We start from the raw sequence: 15,253 nt of genomic DNA, 5'->3' as shown, positions 1-15,253 counted from the left end.
CTAATTGGAATTAACTCCAAGAACCCACAACTCATCTAAAATAAAATCACCAAGAGTAGACATGATATTCACCAGTGGTGTAACCAGGAATAAGCTTCAGGGGGTGGATGGTGGAGGTATAGGGGTACTACCCCCCCAGGCAATGGGGTTAGTTACCCATCTACCACCACCAGTCCGGAAAATTTTTGAAAAATAACATATAGTGAGTCCTCGTTCTACGTCACCCCGTTTAACGTCATTTTGCAATAGCGTCACAAAAATTTTGAGATGGTCATTCGTTTATCGCGCCTTTGCTTCGCAATAATGTCAAGTTTTTTAAATTTTTAAATTTAAATAAGCACAAAGGCAGGCGTTACAGGTTGTTCGGTTCGTAGGCGGTAATACAGTTCTATACAAAGTGTAAAACGTTGTGTATATTGTTCATTGCGATTACGGTTTTAGCAAATTTTAGAATAAGAGACATTTCCACAAAAAAATCCTGGAGAACAATGTTCACAATAATGTTGGTTCCTGTTACTGCGACGATGTTTCAGCGATGATGATGCCCAGGCGACGCCCGTCCGTCTCAATTCGCAATTAAAACCATCTCTTTGATTCCATAATCCCAGTTTGCCGGCCCTCGTTCATTTCCTCCATTTTGATTTCCCTTCTGACCGGTCTGAAAAGAAATTCTCGTAGCGAACGTAACGCCTATGGACCAGTGCTCCGGAGCACCGTCTGTAGCGTGGTAGCGGAAGTAGCATTCATTAGACCGCACCCCATAGGGTGCGGTCCGTTGAACGCTACCAATGCTTCGGAGCGCCACCAAGCGGTCCGTTATTCGCTACGGAGCGCTACAGGTTAGGCTGTGACGTCACGGAAAACGTCATACACCCGTTTCCCGCCTCGCTCCGGACCAGCTCCAGACGCTCCCCTGAAAACTTGGGTCAGCGGAGGAGCGAGTCAATTTTTGGCGGAAATTCGAAGGGAATGCACTGAGGCAATGGAGAGTTTACTCACGTTGCAGATGATGGACGCTGAATGTGGACGCCTTTCTCCTATATAAGTGACTACGAAGTAACGGAGTAGACGCACTTAGTAAATAGATGTAAATTTAATTGTGATTTAAATAAATATATAGCAAGGACTATAAATATCGACAAACATTCTCGTATCTCCCCCAAAATGAACTCAAATGTCTTTGGAAGCAGCCTTTACATACAAAAGTCAACAAAAATTATTAAAAGGGGCATGTAATATAAAGAAAGGATTGTAAGAACATATATCGACAAATTTACTCATGCCATAAATTAAAATCTGAAGAAAAATAGGATATACATGAAATAGATTAATGTTTTTTAATAGTCGTTAACCATTATAAGTTAATATGTTTCAACTGGGAAAACGGTAGAGTACCTACTTTTTCCTTTACTAGGGTAATGAGTTTCATTGAGAAGGGTAGGCGAGGGTTGGTGTGAGAAATACAGTCCAAAGTTTCTTCCTTTACTATGTGGAGCCTCGATATTGAAAAATAAAATTCATTTTAATGATATTCAAACATATTTATTAATATTCAATGATCATAGTCACCTCAATTCGCAATTAAAACCACATCTTCGATTTCATAATCCCAGTTTGCCCACCCTCGTTCATTTCCGCCATCTTGACTTCGCTCCTGACCGGTCCGAAAAGAAATTCTCGTAGCGAACGTAGCGCCTATGGACCGGTGCTCCGGAGCACTTCCGTCTGTAGCGTCTGGTAGCGAAAGTAGCATTCAATGGACCGCACCCATAGCGAAGCCGAAAAGCAAACGCGGGAAGATACAAAAATGGAGAAGGATTTACGTCACTGCTGCTATTGTCGTCGATGAAGACAGGATATCGCATTTGTGCCATAGTTATGCATTCCCATTCAGTAAAAAATTCCCCAGATATGATACGCTAAAATTTTTTCGCATAGGAATTGTGAGGTCTAGGAGCCGATAGTCACTTTTTACATTGTTTTTTGTGGGATATTATGCTTCGATTAACGTCATTTCGTTTATCGTCACATTTTTCAGGAACGGTAAGTGACGTGAATAGAAGACTCACTGTACCTGAAAATACATTTTCCATCATTTTGGTACTTAATATTTAATATTAAGCATATGCAGTCACTCTATATCAAAACCAGACAATAGTTTATAATATTTTTTATTTCTTTGAGGCTTTGGGGGGATATATCCCCTCATCCCCCACATAGTTACGCCACTGATATTCATATTATACAAATGGGAACATCATGTCTGGAAAAATTTTCCATATAATGGACATAAGCCTTGTCTAGAAAAACTAACTGAATGGCATATTTTAACCTAATGTATTCATGACATATGAGCATTCAATGTTAGTTAACCTTAAATCTCAGGACATCTGCCTGTCGCCATTTGTTAAGGAGTAATTATGCAGTACGAAAGTCGTTTGTTTCAATTTGTTCACTCATCATCAAGGACATGAAAATTTCATCAAGATATAAAAATTGATATTATTTATGATAGTGGATATTATTGTTCCTGTATGACAAGTGAATTTTATCAAACGTTGATTATCTTGCACCAGTAGAGTATAATATTTTATTGGTGCTACAAAAGTATTCATGAGCATCTATGAATTTTACAAATAATACACTATAGAAATAAAGTAGAATACCTAAACAGAACATTTTTCTTGACTGCACTGGGCTGCGTTCTGAATCATGCATCGCAGTTCATGGCCTTGAAGCTATCGTTCCAAAATACATGAACGCTTTGAAGTGCCGAAGCCTCCATGGGATTTGGAATGTCTTGATGTGATCCTGGAGGCAACTTTGAAAGCTGGCATAAGTGAACAAGTTCAATTCAGTTTCTATTGTAATGCTGAATTCATTAATTAAGTGTGATATAGCTAACCAATCATGTCATAAATCATTATAAATTTTGATAAATTCCAGTGTTTGTTTTGAGTGAAGTATGTGTAATTATGATTCCGCAGGTATACAGCGAGCGTGCTTTGGCTGCTGCAAAACTGGCATCTGGAACATTTAACATATTTAATATTTCTAGAAGGTGACATTCAGAATCGGAATAAAGAATTCCCTTTCAGAATCACTATTTTCATACAAAAACAGGGCACTCTAGAGTGGGCGTGATTCATAGCATGCCCACACCCCCACCCTCGGCAATTCTGCAATAATTGCAACGTGGAATAAATTTCTAAACAAGTGAAATAATATTATTACCATAACTAGAGGATAGAGTATGTTTTAGTACAGAGGTTGGAGGCACTGATCTATCACTGGTGGCTACGGCAGGAACCTCCACCCATGCCTTCCCTCCAAAGATGCTTCCCATTTTCTGGAAGGGAAAACAGCACTTAAGAATTAGAAAGCCTGTCACTCACGTCGTGTGTGATACAATGTCACTTACTATCACTGCCAATGAACCTACATCAAAATAAGGCCAATGGCGAGTTAAATGGTAAGCAGGCTTGGCTCTCTTTACCCTTGTTTCATGGTTTGTACCCTTGAGGCTTCTGATCTTCGGCTGGCACTGACGATCAGTGTCTTGACGCACTATTCACTGCCACATAGCCACAGAAATCTCATCCCATGGCTTGCTGTGGCGTTTATGTGAGAAGACTCACTTCCTCTCCCCATATGTCTCCAGTAGAAGGAGAGTGCCACCAGATGTGTCCCATGTTTCCCGTAAATAATGGACAAATGGCATCCAAAATCACTCGTTTCACAGAAAATAAAATATAACTTAAAAATGTATGATTGCTTAAACTTAACAGAGTCAAAGGAAGAGACTTATTCCACATTAAAGATGAGCTACTGTGAACATCTTACTTTTCACATCATCTCCTTCCTGATGACCAGGAACCGGTTATCTAAAGAAAGAATTGTCAAGTATTAATAAAAACTACAAGATAGGATATTCAGTGTATCACCTTTAATGCTAAATTAACATCAAAAGATAATAGCTGGATATTCATAGATGGACAGTAATAACATTCACATTCAAAATTAGCTGGAGTGGTCTCCGATCTAGGAATGACAAATTCTTGAACCTTAAATTAGAAGCCCTCTTCATATTTTACAATTCACTGACATGGATTCGCCTGCCATTACTAAATGACAAAAGGAAAGGTTGAAAAACTAAGATATACCGATGACACACCTTAAATTCATGCTACATATTTTCCACCCAAATGCACCTTCATCATTTTCACCATTCCAATCTTCAACAGTATAAATCCCATCAACTTCAGGCATTGCCACCTAGATGCCACTATGTCTTCAAACCCAGGTTGGTGATTGGATAAAATTATTTTCAACTGAAACCAAATCATGTATTTTAATTATGGATATCACATACTTCCACAAAGTTAGGCTTTACCTAATTACACATGTGCCATCCAAAATTTCATACATAGATATTTGCAAAAATTTGTTACTTCAAAAATACCCATTTAACCCTGGAACCGTACACCAGGGCACTGAGTGCCCCTGGGAATTTTAACTTTGCCGTAAATTTTATTTGGCATTACTGGCTGCAGCCGGCTACCGTGACTTTTACTTGACCCTTACGACCTTTCAGTTACTTTGTTTTCTGTGACTGTGGCACATCGCATTTCTTTTCTGGAACGTTTTTGGGGCACTGAGTACCCCAGTGTACGGTTAGTGTGAGTTTTTATTCAAGTGTGTATATTTCGTTTTCGTAGATTTTTTGGGATTTTACCGAAGTATTTTTATACTGTATTAGTCATGGATAGGCTACGAACTGAGAATGACATTTTAAGTGAGTTAGCTCGTTCCTCTGAGCCTGAGAATTTTGATGATAAGTCAGAAAGTGAAAATGAATGCGACATTTTGGAAGATGATGTTATGTCAGACTTTTATTCACACGACGCATCTGAAGATGAGTTTGTTCTTGGTGAAAGTGATTTTGAAGGGGAGGAAGGACAAACAACACATGCAAGAAAACGACCTAGATGAAATGAAGATGCACAAGACTTGCAAATTGAACCAAAACACCTGGAAGATGAATATGAAGAATCAGAAACAAAATGCAGTTGAAAAAACGGTCCCCGAAAATGTTATTCAGTTAAAAAAAAGTGTCCTCAGGGGTAAAAATAAGTACCGTTGGACTACAAATCCTGCTGAAAGAGTTGAAAGAACTAAAAAACTGTACCTTTAAAAGACTTGAACTTGAACTTAAAAACGATATATATTGAATGAAAAAGAGCACTACATACGGAAAATCCTCTGTACTGTGACGTGCAAATACGATACTTAATAACTCGATAGATATTAAGGAAAAATATAGCAGAAGATGGAGCAAAATAGCCATATAACGCTCGTTGCAATCTAATCTAGCAACATACTTTATCACCAGTGTGTCCGCCATCTTGGAAAATTACGTCACCGACACTAGCGCCGCTAGTGGTGATTTGAGTCGCCAATAGAAAATGTAAGGTTTCTTAATTCTCTTAGTATGTTTATTAAAATATTAAAACAAGTAATTAAATATACATATGTTTTTTGCAATAATTTGAGGCCCAAATACCCCGTTTTCAATGTTTTTTAGAATAAAAATAAGTTTTTGCATTTTATATGTTTTTTAACTCTTAGGGGCACTCAGTGTACGGTTAATGTAACAGAAATGGAGGTGTACGGTTGCAGTGTTAACAATGTATTCCCTATTTTTGAAAAATGCTGCCAATTATCTCATTCAATTGAGGAGGCAAACATTTATTACCATTATCCTAGAGGTCAAGGGTCAACTCATGTTTGACTTGGTGAACAATGATCCAAATTCAGTCAATACCCAAAACTGACAAGCAAATTATGCCTATGATACTTAGTGGACTTAGCTAACTCACAAGAGTCTTAGCTACCTTTCCTTTGCCACAAGTTGAGGTAGAATTTCTAGTAGTGAATTTCAATTTTATCATGCAGGATGTTAATTATATATGTACACTCAATTTTGTAATCAACTGCCTTGGTGAGGCAAGAAGCAAGGAAAGAGAAAGTGAATAAAGGTTTGAAGGAAATGCCCTTATTTTAGTGAATTGTTGCATTGCTGGAGATCTGAGTTATTTAGTGCATTTAGAAGAATCAGTATTTAATTTATTCAGTGGAATCACGATATTTTTTAATGATTTACACATGACTAAGTAAAAGCTCATTGCCTGTCAAGATTATAGATGATAGGGACTGTCTGGGACTGATATGATGCTGTTTTCCACAGCGAGCACTGATTTTTTTCAGCGAAATGTTATTTTTTCAGGGTCAAATTCTTGGATTACTGGGCTAGATAAATTGTGGAATGGACATTAAAAATAGTAAGAGTAATAATACACATTTTTAATTGAAACTTAGACTATTTCTTAATTTTGTATGAGAAAAAGTTTGTTATTCTACAGCAGAGGGTCACAGCCCAGACAGCACAATCGCTTCTACACAAATTGTAAATCTCTTGTACAGTCGCAATTGTATTAATATTTGTAAAACCTTGGTATTACCACTGTATTCCGAAACCTTGCAAACAAATCAATTAAATTACCATTGCACTGCAGAGCAAAATATGAGCAATACTTTTTTTATGAAGCAATGTGGCACTGTTGGTGTAAACTAGGTATTCGTGCAAGTTCTTGTGCATGCCTACTTCAGTTATAGATTTAATTAGTTCTTTTCAGTCGTGACTCGAAACAAATAGAAAGTGCAATTGGCCACTCTCTAGTCTCTCTCCATCAAGAGGAAGCCAGGAAGTGTAATCGCTGAGAACGTGGAAACGATACCCTAGGGCGGTTTCGCGGGGATACACTCCTGGGGCAGGGACTTTAAGCGCTAGCTTTTCTCCTCTGCACCCAGAAGGGGAAGGACAGGAAGGAACAAGGAAGGAGGTGCCGCCGCGATGAGAGCCCGACAATGCCTCCGGGGAGGGGATAGGGAAGGAAGGGAAGTGACGAGGAATCCCGCACCATCACAAAGGCGGGCGGGCCCTACTAACAGCGAAACCAAGCGAAACGCAATTAATATGCTACCAATCCTAGTGGATTTTCCTAAGAGGAAGAAAAATCCATCGATCGAATCGGTAGATCGTGATCGCTGAGACAGAGTATGAGGGCTCAGGGGAGCCCTTCGAGGATACAACACACCGGGGCCGGGAACCAAGCCCGTGGCTTACACGCCCGATCACCCGGGGAGGGGCTGGATGGGAAGGAAAAAGGATAGAGGCGCCGTCGCGATCGGAGCCCGCCGACGCCTCCGGGAAAAGGATAGGAATGGAAGGGAGGGGAATAGGGATAAAACACCCCAGCGCTATAGAAGCGAAGGGGGCCCTACCTAGCGAAACCAAGCATACGCAATTTTTCTTCTACCAATTCTAGTAGATTTTCCTATGAGGAAGAAAAATCTATCGATCGAATCGGTAGATAACTAAGCTGAGACAATGAGAATGATTTGAAGAAGACTCTGAAAAACATGGAAAGGACATTCACTTATTATCACTATAAATGAACTTACATAAAAAAAAGGCCAACTGCAAACTCCATGATAAGCAGACTTTCTTTGCCCTTTTGTCATGGCACATGTGCTTAGGGCCAATGATCTTTATCAGTGGCCTTATGTGCACTATTCACTGCAGCCATAGCCACAGCTATCTCCTCCAACACCTCGCTATGGCGTTTATGTGAGAATGCCACCTCATGGCCAGATATTAGCTGAAAATCTGCAAAACAAAGAGTAAGATATTAGTATGCAAGAAAGAAAGGAGGTAAGGATGAACATTAACATAGAAAGTATAAGCTTCAAGAGTTTTCTTACCTGGGAAACCAAATTACCAATGATGGAAAAAGCAAAAAAGAAATGGTCATTAAAAATATCGCAGGCAAAGAGGGTTTTCTACAAAGAGAAGAATCTAATTACAGCTGAGAGTACAAGCATAGAGGTAAGGAAACAATTCATCATAAGCTACATATGGAGCATGTTTCTCAATGGAGGCAAGACTTGGATGTTGGCAGGGAAAGATAACTCAAGAGTTGAAGCATTTCACCAGTGGTGCAGTAGAGTGATGAAGATGAAACAGGCCGACCAAGTAAGCAATGACGAAAGACTAATAAGAGTGGGGGACAAGAGAAGCCTTCTGAAAGCCTTAAGGAGAAGACAGGACAACTTAGTTGGCCACATTATGTATGAGTCATGACGGTCGAATGAAAACAAGTGTATCAAAGGTGGAAGGCAAGAAGGGCCAAGGATGTTCTTGAATGAGTTACAGGCCCCTTCAAAAGATTTAGGACAAAATTTGTGGCACCACAATTGCTCCTAGAGGAAATTTAGGTTCCATTACTACTTTTTTTGTCATTGGCTATGAATGCTAAATATTTTGTTTGGGCATGAAGATATATGCGCTCAAAGGGAGAAATAAATCGCATAATTTATCATTGTTTCGACTTATGCTGGGTTTAACGATTATGTCACGTGCATTTGCTGCATACTTGCCCGAGTTTTCAATGTTGTTTAGTATTTTAGATATTATAAGGCTGCCAATGTCAGCAGTTGCACTGCCCCAGTAGAGTACACATGCTGCTGTGACAGTGATGATTGATAGATCGAGTCCCTGTTGTGGAAACGTTCAAGACTTTTTTCAGCTTGTTCACTGGTTTTGTATTTCTTAATGATTTCAAATCATTTTAAATTCACTGTAACAAATACTCCTTACCACACACGCCTATCCAGACACTCCATCGGCACCCCCATTCCTTTGGCATTCAAGTGTATGCCTTCGGAATGGCGACGACACCCCATCCCCATCCACCTGCATTGAAGAGCGGGAAGGATTCACATTATAATGAGAACGACTCCATATGGAATTACAGTTACATAGCAGCGTATGATACTCACTTCTCGAAGCAGGTGTCGTCCACCCCACCATGGCGAAGGAAGGGAGTGGTGATATCAATTACTCTCACCCTCCCTGCGAAAGAAGTCACTAATCCGATGAATAGGTCACGACTGGTAGAGTGCAAAAGAATAAGGAACACGGAATATCTTACACCGCTCCTATCTCCTCAACTATCCCCCCAGTGCCAAAACATGTCTGCGATAAATGACATAACCCCACATGGCTGGCGCGAGAGGGATGGTGAGGAATGTGACTCCCGGTGCCAGGAGCCGCATTATCAGCCGATGGAGGGCACCTCAGAGGGAATGATATTCGCAATTCTGGAATTAGGGAAGAAAAGGATGAAATTTTTTATTGCCAGGTAAACAATGCACCACCTAAAATTGCCAATGTTCATTGTCACAGCAAACTTACATTGCAGAGATCGTTCGAGCCAATAAGGACGATCAGGGGCCTCGAAAAAAATCCATGAAAATCTACCGCCTTCGTCAGCTCAACCACCTTGTGGCCGGAGACACACATCCTGATCCGGGCGGGGTGAACTTGTGGAAAAAAGTATTGTGGATATATGTCACGAAAATTAACAAACACCATTAACCGGTACGTATTTCCATCAGGCTGTTAGAATGTACCTACCTCCCTCCCACTCCCACCCCAGGTGTGCCCCCAACTGCACCATGTGCGAATCGATGGGCAAATCAAGCGGATCGAATAATTCGAGTCGAAGTTATAATCAATCCAAGTGTTCATTCGATAGATGCCTTTTTCAGACTTATTTACATAGTTATGGGGATAAAAGATTTAACAGATTGCTAAGACAGCAATATTCTCTATTAGAATATGAACTATTTTGATAAGTAACTTTTCCTAATGAAGATATATCGAAATGAAATAATATCAATAGGTCTCATTTTCTCCTTTGTTACTGACCGTACCTGTCCTGTTTTTTTCTTTTGCTTATGGGAGTAAAAGGCACCTCTTGATATCCCCCATTCCCATGCATAGCTTTGGAATTGCCAATATTTCAGATGCCTTTGGCTAAAATCTGATCACCTTTTAATAAAATCACTATTGTTCATTGCAGAACCTCGATCAAATGGCATTATTAATAGCTTCACTGTCAGGATTACGGCTACCAAATTTATTAATTGCAAAGTTTCTGCATTAGTAAAGCAAAACATGTACCACAACTGGAGAAATCTTACAGAGGAACCTCAAGCACTGATGGTTGTCTCCAGATGAGCCCCTGGTCGAGGAATGGATCGGGAAAGGGTCGTGCTCAAGCTTTTAACACCAATTGCTTTATAAAGAATGACGTGAATCAAAAATATCAACTGGCTGGATTTTACCAATCTTTGAATTGATGACTTATTATGATTATGCAATGACATATTACTTGTACCATCTATTTTAAAATGGCTAAGATAATAAAAAAATGAAGTATCAACATGATTTGACAACATGATAATTGTAATGGAAAAAGGCAGCACGGGCCAAAACCTACGTTGATTTGTATGATAAAGAAATACTCAAATGAAGCATTACATTAACTGTGGGAGGTTGATGAGTAGTGCACAAGAAAGGGTGATCCCTTCCTCGTGCACTACTCATATTATTTACATACTACTCTGGTATGATATTCCCTCCCCCTTCAAAATAATTGGCTAGCAGTTATTTGGATATGGGATGCTCTGCAGAGGAATGGAATGCATTCCTGGAATGCCATATGAGAATGCGATCTTTGGAATCATCAAGGATTCCACATCAAGCATTCCATTCTTAATGAAAAATAAAGTTTCCAGATTTTTAGTGTCTGGCACTGCACAAAAAGCTAGAGCTAGAAAACATTTAGTCTAATTCTTTTTGATGGGTAGTTTGAACCTGCAATATCTATCTAGGTATCAAGCAAGACTAGCCAAGAAAAGATAGCAGGAGGGGGAGGAATGAGTACATTTTTAGGTGGTTCCTTTGAATGGGGTACACTTTTGGCTACATGTGAAGTTTAAACAAGGCGTACATTTTCGAATACAAGCGAAATAAAAGACATTTTAATCAATTTTTGAATCAATCAACAACCAATTTTTCTGGTCAAACAAACAAATGATGTGTTATATAAGCGATGCAGCTAAGCTAGCCCCAAGCAGGACTATAAGGTATAATGCATAATAAATTTATTATGCATTATACCTTATAGTCCTGCTTAAGGAGTTTTTTTTCGGGATGCCTTAGATACATACCCTTTCTCGGTTTGCAGGAGAGGATTATCCTGACCTTTCTTCACAGTGTGTGCCCCATTCACATCAGCGGTCCGCAGTCAAATGCTGGTTGGTGTAGTGGAATAACATATTTAGAACTTATTGTGCAGTTAGCAAATTGGACATTCTTTACGTGTAGTTCTACAACTACAAATTTTAAGTGGAGTTCAATCATTATTTTAAAAGCAGTTTTTGTGGAAAAGAATATCCTAACTAATTGTTGTAGAGAGTTTAATATTATTGATAGAATTTCATTTGAATGCTATCAATATCATAGCAAAAACTTACAGAATTCATTTCCGATAAAACTAAAATCAATGCTTCTAAAACATGTTTTTTAGGAAAGCCATTGCATAAACAAATAGTTGACTGCACTCGCATGTTGTTAAGGGGTGCTCAAGCAGGAAAAGGAGGATATAATCTCAGCCTGGTGCCAGAAAAAAGTTTGGCACCGCAATGGGCCCCAGCCCATGTTAGGAAAACAGGTACCAGCGAGGATCCTTGCATATTGAAAGCTACATATTGGCAATGCAAAAAATGTCTTTTGGCATTCATGAGGGAAGTAGCATTTTCTAATATGTGGCCCCATCAAGAAAAGGTTATGATGGTATTCCCAAACATTTCGGGGGGGTTGAACCCCTGAGTACCCTACTCACAAGGACCTTGTTTTTGGGGCTCTAAGGCCCTATGACTATATCCCTCTAAGCCTTCCCTTTACTGAATTTTTGATTAACAGAGTGCATTCGGCATTATTGTCCACCACATTAAACAAACATCATGCTCTGTCTGAACTAAAACCTTGACGAGGTACGTTAACGTACCTCGTCAAGATCTAGCATTGTTTTTTATCGTCTTTTCTCGTCTAAAATAGCTGGAGCAACTTAAAAGTTATCCATCCGACATCAAGATAAGTAATTCAATAACACATCTCATATCGGAATGAACATAATTTGGAGAACGACGGCGACATGAAAGCATTTCAGAACCAGTGAACACAGTGCACATGAAAATAGCACATTTAGGCACACATTCTTATTGATTAATCTTTGTGAGAATATCATAGTCACGTTGAATCGAAATCAGGTGAGGTTATCATGAAAAACTTAACAATTAATAACATACATTTGCGAGAAGATTAAGGGAAAAGTCCAAGCTTATGATGCTATAAACATTCAACTCCAAGAATATAGGAGAAAAGTATATAAACTTACTTATTATAGTCGTGCTGGTGGTCTTGAAAATCTAGAACAGTCAATACAATGCAAACCTGTCTCATTTCACTCAAGTTTCCCGGCAGACACCACGACCACGACAACCAGCACTTATCGCTGCTACCTTGTTCACCCAGTGCCAATCTGCCAATCAGGGGACGTCGTGGAGACGTCGAGAACTATTATGCTCCATATTTAAATGCTCTTTACGATGCGACAAACGTATTATTCAAAAGTAATCATACTTTGCTAGAGAAATTACTCATTTTTATAATAAAAATCACTACCTTTCATCCTTATTAGACGTAAACTGCCGTTATTCAGTATTCCACCGCTGCATTTTGGTCTAAATTTGATTGTCAATTCCTCCCAAATAAAATTGGAATTATTCATTTTCTCAATTCATTATTTTTGGCGATGAACTGAACCCGTTTACGCCTAACATTATCGTATGGTTACGGTAAGAAGTTTCCTTGCAATCTCAAGGAAGTAAAGTGTGGGTAAAATTTAACGCAAAGCTCTTTGGCGTCTAAATGCTGCCAGATAAGAAGACAACCGGTAATTTTTAAACTATATATTCGCCTTGGACCAGACAAATTCAGTCACATGCGTCGCAGTATGACTACACGTAAAAGACCCAGCTACGAAATCTTCCTTACATTTTCCGAAGCACGCAAAGCCATAACAGAAATATATGTAAAATTGACATGCAAATTACCTTAATTTCGTTATGACCGCTTTTTCGACGCGAAAATTCCCACGCATAAATAAGTCGACTCATGGGCGGAACTAGGTTGGAGGGCACGGGGTACGTGCACCCCCCAGACCCTTAAAAAATATGCAACATTTTTAATACGGTGCCCTTATCAATGCGTTCTTTTTGTATTACGAGGTATCCTTGTGCCCCCTAGAACAAAATCTTGGGTAAGGCCTTGCTTGGGCCCCCTCCAGAAAGAAATCCTGGATTCGCCCCTGAGTCGATCGATACAAATATTTTCAATCCAAATGTCGGAACTAAAAAACGAAATGAAAACGCCAAAGGGCACGTATTTATTAGACTTCGAAATAAAGTTACCTTATCAATAATTGGAGAAAATTTACGACGATATTTACGTGCAATGTCAGAAAATTTAAGCGAAAGCCCTCACTCAATAATTTTCTCAATGTTTTGGATAAAAAACATACAATATTTAATAATTGAAAACTCAAGGTTCAGGTGGCTCGATCCTCTGCTTTCACTCACGCCAGTTGTGCCGAATAGGGAGGAATTTGCCCTTGAAATGGGCGTAGGAAGAAGAGACTGCGATGAATCGCTTCAAAAAATGGGGCTTAGCCGTAGCCACCTAGAGAGTGGCTCGGTGGCTATGTCTTAGCCGGTTATATCAATGCGTGGGCCGTAGCTGTTAATGGATTGGTAAATTGGTCTAAGTACTCAATAGTTGAAAGTAAAGGGGAAATGAGTTACATTTATGTGAATTCGTTATATTAGTAATCGTAAGGTAAATCGGCCTCATCAATGCTCGCAGTTTAATCTTGCTCATGAGTAATGTTTTTCCTCCTTAATATTTACGGAAATGGCAATAAATATGCAATGGATTTTTCTCGGACTTCTTAACGGGTCCATTGAAACGTCAACAGAAATGCAGTGTCCTACCCGAAAGGAATCCTTAGAACTGGCACGGAAATCAGAATGATACGACGACTGAATGAACAAGTAAGAGCCATCGCACGGGTGTTTGGCAGCATTTGAGAGAGTTAATTTATCACTTTTATCGTCATTAAAATTAGGACCGTAGCCCAGTGGTAGATTAAGGCACGGCCCACTCACGCAATTAACAGAAAAATTGTAAGCATTGAAATCTTTCATGTGGCTTATCAATTAAAGGATTTTTCTTCCTTTCCGTTTAACCAGGCTAATAAACGGTGTAAAAATGATTGACGAATACCACAAAGCCACTCGTATACGCATATAAAGCCTCAGGCGTAATATCGCTGAGAGGTATTGCACACCAAAAAAGCACCTCTCATATTAATGAACGTCTTAAACAACGATCTTAAACAGTCCCTGCCATAGCCCGAAAAATTTCACGGGGAGGAGGAGGATGGGTTCATTAGGAGGGATTTCGCATACGACCATTCTCTACAGCATTTTGGTTGAGTCCCCTGGGTAATACGACTACGACCTCAAACTACACTGGAAAACCATTACGAAAACACACGCCCGTAAATTAACCATGTGAAAAAGAGAAGTCGGGTGTGCCCAGAGCCAATCACCTTAGAGTTCGCGTGTGTGGCATATGAAGAGATGCTTCGGCCCTGTTTTCCTTACGACCTACCTGTAAAGCTCAACTGAATTGTGTTGGGGACATAGCAAGTGGTCCACTTGGTCTCCCCGACCTCTCAATTACAACAAAATAAAATCCATCCGCTTATATTGCTTATAATTCATCTCCAGGGTTACCAAGTTGAACGCTAAAAATCCTGCTTCTTTAGTGAAAAACTGAATTTTAATGAAATTAATGACTATTTATTGAATTATAACGCGAAAATACTACCATGTCTATTCTTCAATCAAATTAAGAGCTAAAGACGGAAAATTCTGCTAAAAAGATTTTGAAAAGCGAATTAAAGAACCTCTCCATCGAAACATATGCTTTATTTACAGTCCTCACATTACCTTATATTACTCTGCCTGTATTTTTACTTTATTCTCAAATAGAATAATAAGCGCTCTCGAAGATTAAACTTAAGTAAAGCATCTTTAGTCCGTCAAACGGTGATTTTTAGTTAAATATACCTCAATTAAAAATGCAAATACATGAGCAAATAAAAAACACCCGCATCGAATCCTATGCTAATTTTCTTATCTTGGGTCATATATATAT

At 39.2% G+C, this 15,253-nt stretch overlaps 1 long non-coding RNA gene across 1 annotated transcript; it reads right to left on the bottom strand.

The window, feature by feature from the left end:
* Positions 1 to 8,505: 8,505 nt before the first annotated feature.
* Positions 8,506 to 9,058, bottom strand: LOC124164861. Its single transcript, XR_006866104.1, has 3 exons — positions 8,902 to 9,058; positions 8,720 to 8,815; positions 8,506 to 8,617 (listed from the first exon to the last, which is right to left on the bottom strand). It is a non-coding gene; the product is annotated as an uncharacterized LOC124164861 (long non-coding RNA).
* Between the last annotated feature and the right edge of the window lie 6,195 nt (positions 9,059 to 15,253).

This window comes from Ischnura elegans, chromosome 9, assembly GCF_921293095.1.
Source record: "Ischnura elegans chromosome 9, ioIscEleg1.1, whole genome shotgun sequence".
Lineage (NCBI taxonomy): Eukaryota > Metazoa > Arthropoda > Insecta > Odonata > Coenagrionidae > Ischnura > Ischnura elegans.
The sequence above is the reverse complement of the archived record's forward strand: the minus strand, read 5'-3'. Positions and strand labels throughout refer to the sequence as shown.